At 43.9% G+C, this 7,671-nt stretch overlaps 1 long non-coding RNA gene across 1 annotated transcript; it reads right to left on the bottom strand.

Annotated features, from left to right (window-relative positions):
* Positions 1 to 479: 479 nt before the first annotated feature.
* Positions 480 to 6,473, bottom strand: LOC123421905. The gene is made up of 3 exons (XR_006620058.1): positions 4,779 to 6,473; positions 2,601 to 2,711; positions 480 to 2,086 (listed from the first exon to the last, which is right to left on the bottom strand). It is a non-coding gene; the product is annotated as an uncharacterized LOC123421905 (long non-coding RNA).
* Positions 6,474 to 7,671: the final 1,198 nt, after the last annotated feature.

Raw genomic sequence — 7,671 nt, 5'->3', positions numbered from 1 at the left:
GCAATTTCGAACAATGCTCTAGGTTGAATGACCTACCATGGGAAGCTTCCATGTCCTTGTACCTTTCTTGCACAATTACTCCTAAAAAACAAAAACAAAATTCAACATATGAAACATGTTTCAAACATTTAAAGTACAACGTGAGAAAGAACTCACATAGTTCAATTCAACGGTATCACTTGGTGGTGCATTGCGGTCTTATTCCAAGCAAGCAGCCCAACGGCTACAAACCGGCTTGATAGCGTCCCAACGACCTTGAAGAGACCTCAAGGTGAGCGGTGTTCTATTGGGATACTTCGCCATGAAGCAGAGGAATTGACCCTCTATCATTTGCCAATAGCACTTGGCGGTTTGTCTGTGATGGTCGTCGCATCAAGAGACACAACTTCCCACGCCTTGATAAAAAACTAACAAAAGAATTGTCACCGCATGTTAATTTTTATGCCAAACAAACTAACAACAAGAAGCTATGCATATTCTTCTTATTATTCCACTCAAATCATGGTGAAGTCAGATTTGATACAGGGGATTACTCCACTTTAAGATTATATACAATTTAAAGTTCAGAACCGAGTGACCATACCAGCAGAGGAGAGTAGTCTACTTTGAACCATGCTTGCGCCTTTGTTCTCAAATCACGCGAGAAAACCAAAACATACAAACTGTGCGTGCTATGCAGATGTGGAGGAGGGGGGAAGCTCACCATGTTTGCTAGGATGGGCAAGCAGCCATCCGTCTGCTAGTCCTTCCACATGACCAATGTCCAGTCTATAATGAGCAAGCTAAAAAAAGTGTAATGTATGTGTCCAGTAAACATGCACACAACAAAATAGCAATCGGCCGGTCATCTAATCTATGTAAAACAATTCAGTGATCCCACTCCTATCTTGCATTGTTTCATTGACAAAACCCATTAAAATGAGAGTCATGAATGAGTGAAAAGAAATACATGTTCTGTTATGGAGCTAGCAGTTAGGAAATAGCATGTCTAGCTTTCCAAATCAAGAAGATTTAGACAATCGAGCAACAATAGATGATCAAGCAACAGTGAAAATGACCAAATGAACTGTACATGATCATAGGAACGATTGATATCAGGAATGCACTGTTAGGGTACATAGGACAGAACATGCCAGAATTTGATAACAACCCTAGGAATCAAACAACCATGTCATCACTAGTAGACGAATCAGAGTTATAGTGTTTTAGAGGACATGCCATAAGGGGCTTCTTTATAACAAAGCCTGGTAAACCATCACACATATCACACAGCCAAAACATTCCAACCACTGGCATGGAGATCAACCAAGGACCAACTGCAACCAGCACACACATTACCCAGCACGTCGACAAGGGAAACACTCCAGCGCATGCAACACAATACCCGGCAAAAGACAAAAACTCATAGGACTAAAATTGAGGGCTAAATCCACTAATTATTTTACCATAATCACCACGAGAAGCACAAGTGCTTGCATTAGAGACCATCAGCGCAACCCAGAATCCTAGAAATTGCCATGTAATTAAATGTACCAAGGATGGATGGTCATCAGCACAAGTGCTTGCATTGCAAGACGAGTGTTTGTGACTCCTTGAGCATCTCAATGAGTTCAAATCGATTTCCGAATGCAACATCATATGTGAACTATAATTATGTGCAATAATTCTGCCAACATAAACAAAATGATACGAAAACAAGGCATGATCGTACTGAAGAAAACTAATAAAATGAGCCTACTACTAAGTTTTCCACTCATTCAAAATTCATTTGTACTTTCAAGTAATACTTTGACAAAAACTCAGGTATAACTTGGTATTTATAATATAGCAGGCCCCCAAAACAAAACGAAAATAACAAATGGCAACTCATATGTGACAATTCTAGTAAAAAGCAGCAGCAAGTGTGATAAAAGGAAGTTCTTGTACTAGGTTGTAGTAGCAGTTGCTAGTACCTTTCTTCACGGACAGATGAAGAACAATAATGTTCTCTTCCTTTTCCTGACTGAGATCAGCACCACAATCTAGAATGTAACTGAAGAAGGGCGGGTTTAAGCCATCCACGGTGTGCCCCAACCTCCAGGGGAACCTTGACAATGTAACAATTTAATTCATGACACTGACAAAGACCAACATGTATATATATTAGGAAGTAGTAACAAACATGAGCAGGCTAATGGACATGGGAAGTGTGTAATCGTGTAAGGACAGGCTATGGTTTGATATATTCCAAATTATCACCATTTACATGAAAACCAAAAAGAACTGGACATATATTCACATGTTGAGCTATACTGTTTTTCCTGAATCCGAATAATGATAGGATGCCCAGTTTACATAGTGCCTACTCCAGCCACCAAGTCTCTAATTTAGAAAGAATGGGCTATATTCTACACTAACCCAGCAACACAGACATGATGATTCACTCCAACTGTATTTGAATATAAAATATATGTTTGGACCCCGGCTAGTCCCAGGGCCTATGCTAGTCCCAGGTTCCATTGAAACTAGTATAGAGCTTGCAAGTTGCAATTGTTGCATCAACATTGTGTACAATGATGTTTTGCCGGGGGGATGAGAATAGGAACGCGATGATGTGACACCTTTTGCACGCATCCTGGATAGGAGCAGTTAGTAGATACGTGCTTTGCCGACTACTAGAACCGTGGTCCATGGCCATCAATACCACAAATGGAAGGACAGGCTAGTTGGTTCTGTAAATTGAAAAAAAAACATTATTTCCATGTCAAAGTATTATGATAACAATCCGAAAATAGGAAATGGCCGATACTGAAATTTAAAGTATTGAACGTCACAAGCATGGGTACAGCTAGTGTCACACGTCCAACAATCTAAAGTGAGACTACTGCTGCTATCACTGGCAGTGGAGCAGGAAAGGCGCTAGTTTTGACAACTTGTATGTGTACTACTGCAAATGAACCAGATCAACCATGCGGCTAACTGAAAAATGGAAACAAAGTCCTCCACATGCCTTGGAATTATTTCTCACATGTTGACCCGACAAACAATTAACTAGTTGATTACTCGGATGTATGCAGACCGTTATTTATTTCTTCAAGTAATTTTTCGTTTCAGGTGATCCAAGTCTAGCCAGAATTGCACGAGGAATCGTACTTGCAAAATTAACTTGATGCTCGCGAGACTGGAGAGTGCTGCTACATGCACAAATTCAGTCTTCCAGGTTGACCTCTCAAATATTTTAGGTCTTGATAGATGACCATGTCATGGGCTCATGGCAACCTATGGTCACCATAGTACTATTAGAGTATCTCTAGCAGACCCCCTAAAAGGGCCGAACCCGCAAAATAACCGCCAAAATACAGGTCAAGGCGGAAAATGCTGCTAGACCAGACCCCACTACCGCGTCCGGCCCGTAATTTTTTTTTGCGGGGCGCGACAAAATGCCCACCCTAACCCGCGAAAATGCAGGTTCTTCCGCCCACCCCGTCGGTGCCCTGTATATATCTAAGCGGTTAGTTGGTGGGACATTTCACCCGCGCTTTTCCCCCACCTACCGCCGCCGGGTGCCGCCTTCGATTCCGGCCGTACCAGCCGTCCGGATCATGACGGTGGGCCGCCGCAGTCCCAAGATCGGCCTCCACCACGCCCTCGTGCCTCGGCTTACCGGAAAGCTACAAATCGGTGGTTGTTTTGTCGCGACCACCAGATTGGCTTTTCCAGCCACCGTTGGCTGCACCAAAGCCATGGATTGGTCGGGAGCACCCCGCACAGCCTCGGCAAAGCGCGAGCGCCGCATGCAGGTACTGGTTCCATCCTCTAGTTGCTGGCGTCGGTTTGCCGGCAAGGACTCTTCCGGCCATCGCTTGGGCTCGGCTTGCCGATGCCACTCATAGAGTGCGATGACTGCCTAGAAACAGTGTTGCGGCTCACATCCAACACACGGCAGCACCTCGGATGGGTATTCTTCAAATGCAGAAACGACGGGGTATGCCCTTCTTCCTCTTCTGCTTTGTCAACTTATTTGGTTAAATTATGGTAGCTTATTGAGGTGTTCATCTGTGTAGGAAGGTAGATGCTAATTTTGGTATTGGAAAGAAGAATACATCGATCTATTGATAGAAAGAAACTTAATAGATGTTCGTGCACTCCTTAGTATAATTGAACCTAACGATGCAGCTGCATGTGCAATTAGAATAGATATTAGAGGTGAATCAACGTCTAATTGTTTAGAATCAAAGCCGAAGAATGAAGAATGCAAGATGAAGAACCCCTGGATCAACAATGAATGCATGGAGAAGATGTTGATCCAACTAGTGGGAGCAGTTATGGAAGTTGGATATCTTCTAAAATGTCTAATTGTGGTTCTTGTTTTTTTTGGTCTTGCTGTTTTAGCAATAATTTGGTGAATTATGATGTATCCAATGCCTTTGAAGAAAATAAAGAAGCAACTAAATGTGTTTTCATGCCTGAAAATGCAATGGAAATAATAGATTTCGCAGGCCAGCGTGGGCGGCGGCCCAGCAGACCCCGTAAAATGGACCCTCATAAAAGGATATTTTGCCGCACACGCCGGTCCACAAAAGGGTTTTTCCGCGAACTGCAAACGACTTTTGCGGATCGGCTTTATACGAGGTCTGCTATAGATGCTCTTACATATAAGCAGGAGTCAAATACACGAATTCAGACTGAAGAAGCCATACGTACATGTTCCATATATTATCATCTATCATATAAATGAAGCAGGTATTTGTTCTACCCGAGCGCAACCAGAGGGGAGCAGGGGAAGGAGAGGAGCTAACCATGACTGTTATGGAGCCGATGCCGAACAGGCAGCGGGTCCAACGAAAGAGCCTACCACCACACACCTCGATGAACCCCTTGTCATCTCGTGTACCGATGGAATCCTGCTGCTGCTGCACAAGAAGGACATAACGAATGTTGATCTCAAATGGAGAAGGAAAAGAAGAAATCATGTCCTAGTAATGGATCCAGTAACAAAGACCTGTCCTAGACGCTGGAGCGGGGCTCCATGGAGTTCAGCTTGGGGGTGCCCTCCCTGGGTGAGCTTGTCGAGCCCCACCAACACGTACCAATGTTTAGCACCTGCACATGCAGTGCAAAAAAGAGGTCAATCAACATACCAAAGTGATGAGAGGTTTATGACCATTGTCAACCTGAACCCATGGTCAATACTGTTCGATCTAGTACTGGTTTCCGTGTGGATGTGTGCCTAGCCAGTATTCAAATTTATTGATTGAGCTCAATCCTTCTGCTCATGAACTTGCTCGTAGGGCTGCACGGTGGGTTTTTCCTGAAAAGGATGGACCTTTCATGTAGTTAATTCTGCTGGTATGACTTTAATCTTGTTCCTCCAAAATGGGGTAGAACATGGTGGTTTGATGACATATTTATCTGTTGTGGTTACTCTCAGTATCCGGCAATTACTTTCACCAACTCAAGAAATTATACGAGGCCATGAAGTTCAAAATTTTGGATAGACATGTGTCACTTTTTAAAAAGAATGTTGATACAGAAGTGCATCTCTCTCGAAGAAAAAGATACAGCTTTTTTGAAAACACATATACTATAGATAGGCAAGAACCTGTTTTTTTTTTCTTTTCTTTTAGAACAAATATAATAGACTTGGCAAATGGCTGGACCTGTTTTACACGTTATTCAACAGAAGAGCATATAATGAACATTTTATTCCACAGTAATGTCAATGTGAGCACTCAAAAGCAATATGCTTCATTTCAATGGAGGAAAAAATATCCATTTGACACAGGGATACGGTCAATTTCAACAACAAAATAGGCAACATCACAGAAAAATAGAACTCCGGTGAGATTGTAGAGGTGTTGGCAAGAGCCTCTCTCTCTCCCAATGGATGCACACACGCGCGCAAGCTGTTGGAGCAAATTGACACAAGCAAAAACAGAGGAGGAGGAGAGCAGCACACACACAGATTTGTTTTGCAGGCAACGGATGCCTTTTTTCTTTCTTCTTGCTTGACCAACAACACACACCGGTTCTGCTTTTGATGTCCAGTTACAAAAATCATTTTCTTGTACCGAATTTGAGAGGGGAAGATGGGTTAGAGCAGCTTACTACCTTGACGAGCGAGGAGAACCAGAGGAGGGATGTCCATGGCGTACAGAGCAGCAGCACAACAAGCAGGTGCATGTCCCCTAGAGCAGCAGTACAGCAGGCGGATGAAACAACCTTCCTCTCCCATGGCGAAGGTGCTCGATCAGGGAGAGAGAAAAGGTGAGGTGAGGAAGAGCCTACAGAAATATTACGAGACCGAAAGTTGAAGATTTTGGAGAGACATGCGCGGCCTTCTTAAAAAGAATACTGATAGAGGCAAACTAGATGTACACAAAATAGAATAGAGCAGCTCATAATGTCTAGCACTATACACAAAATAGGCAACTTCAGAGAAAAATAGTAGTCGTACTCTAGTGAGATTGTAGGGAGGCGCCAAACCAGATGAGATCATGCGAATAACAAATCATTTTTTTGTAAAGATCTTTCAGGTAGGCAAGAACCTGTTTTTTTTTCGTTTTGAACAACTATAATAGAGCTGGCAAATGGTTGGCTCCTTCTTACAAGTCATTCAAAAGAATAGAACAGCTCCGTGATGTCTAGCACTCGAAAGCAATATGCTTCATTTCAAAGAAGGAAAAACAAAAAGACTCATTTGACAGAATAATAGGGCCAGTTCAACAACAAAATAGGCAACGTCGCAGAAAAATACTACTCTAATGAGCTGGATCATTTTCTTGTACCAAATCTGAGGAAATCTGAGAGGATGAGATGGGTCGGAGCAGCTTATTACTTCCTTTCTAGTTTAGGGTCTTGAGCAGCAGCACATGCCTCCTCTCCCATGGTGCCTTCCACGCTCGCCATGGCCGGTGATAGGGTTCAGGTTCCTCTTGCCTGCTAGGTCGCCATGGCCGCGGGCTAGGGAGGGAGGGACTGCTGCTGGTGTGGCCATGGCATCGAGCTAGGGTTTCGTCCTGAGCTGCTGGATTCGATCTGGGGTGTAGGGAGAGAAGGGTGGCGTAGAAGGCGGAGGCCGGAAGGTCGCCGACGAGTCTGGGAGTGGGGAGCTCGCCGGTTGTCGGAGAGGGAGGTGGTCATTGGCGGCTGGATGGGGATGGGGATGGGATGGGGATGGGGATGAGATGGGGTTGGGGTTGGGGTTGGGGGCGGGGTTGGTTGGGAATCGGGAAGGAGGGCCTATCGTCTCTACTGGTTGGTGTTTGGTTATCTTAAAAATCATTTTTAATTGGCACCGATGGGCCTGCCCGCTGCAATAGTTCAAAACCATGAAAAATTTCATGTGGTCTTGGCGGGCCTGTACGCGCCGGTTCGAAACGAATTTTCCTTCTGGCGCGGACCAACAAGAGCGCGCGAGCCATAGAAGGTTTTCGTCATCGACGAATGCTTCTGATTGGTCAGCGTTGAGCTCTCATGGATCGATCCCCTCCTTCCATTTGGTCCATTCATTTTTTCGAATCCAACGACATACACTTCACGTCACGTGGATCATGCTCATTGCTCTCTGTATATCCCGTTTAACGATTCTAGCCTAAACTTCCTTCACCTATTATATATAAATCTAAATGTAAAACCTAATAAACATGTTCAATACAAATATACTCCCTTCGTCTGGAATTACTTGTCGTA

This window comes from Hordeum vulgare, unplaced genomic scaffold (assembly GCF_904849725.1).
Source record: "Hordeum vulgare subsp. vulgare unplaced genomic scaffold, MorexV3_pseudomolecules_assembly, whole genome shotgun sequence".
Taxonomy (NCBI): Eukaryota; Viridiplantae; Streptophyta; class Magnoliopsida; order Poales; family Poaceae; genus Hordeum; species Hordeum vulgare.
The sequence above is the reverse complement of the archived record's forward strand: the minus strand, read 5'-3'. Positions and strand labels throughout refer to the sequence as shown.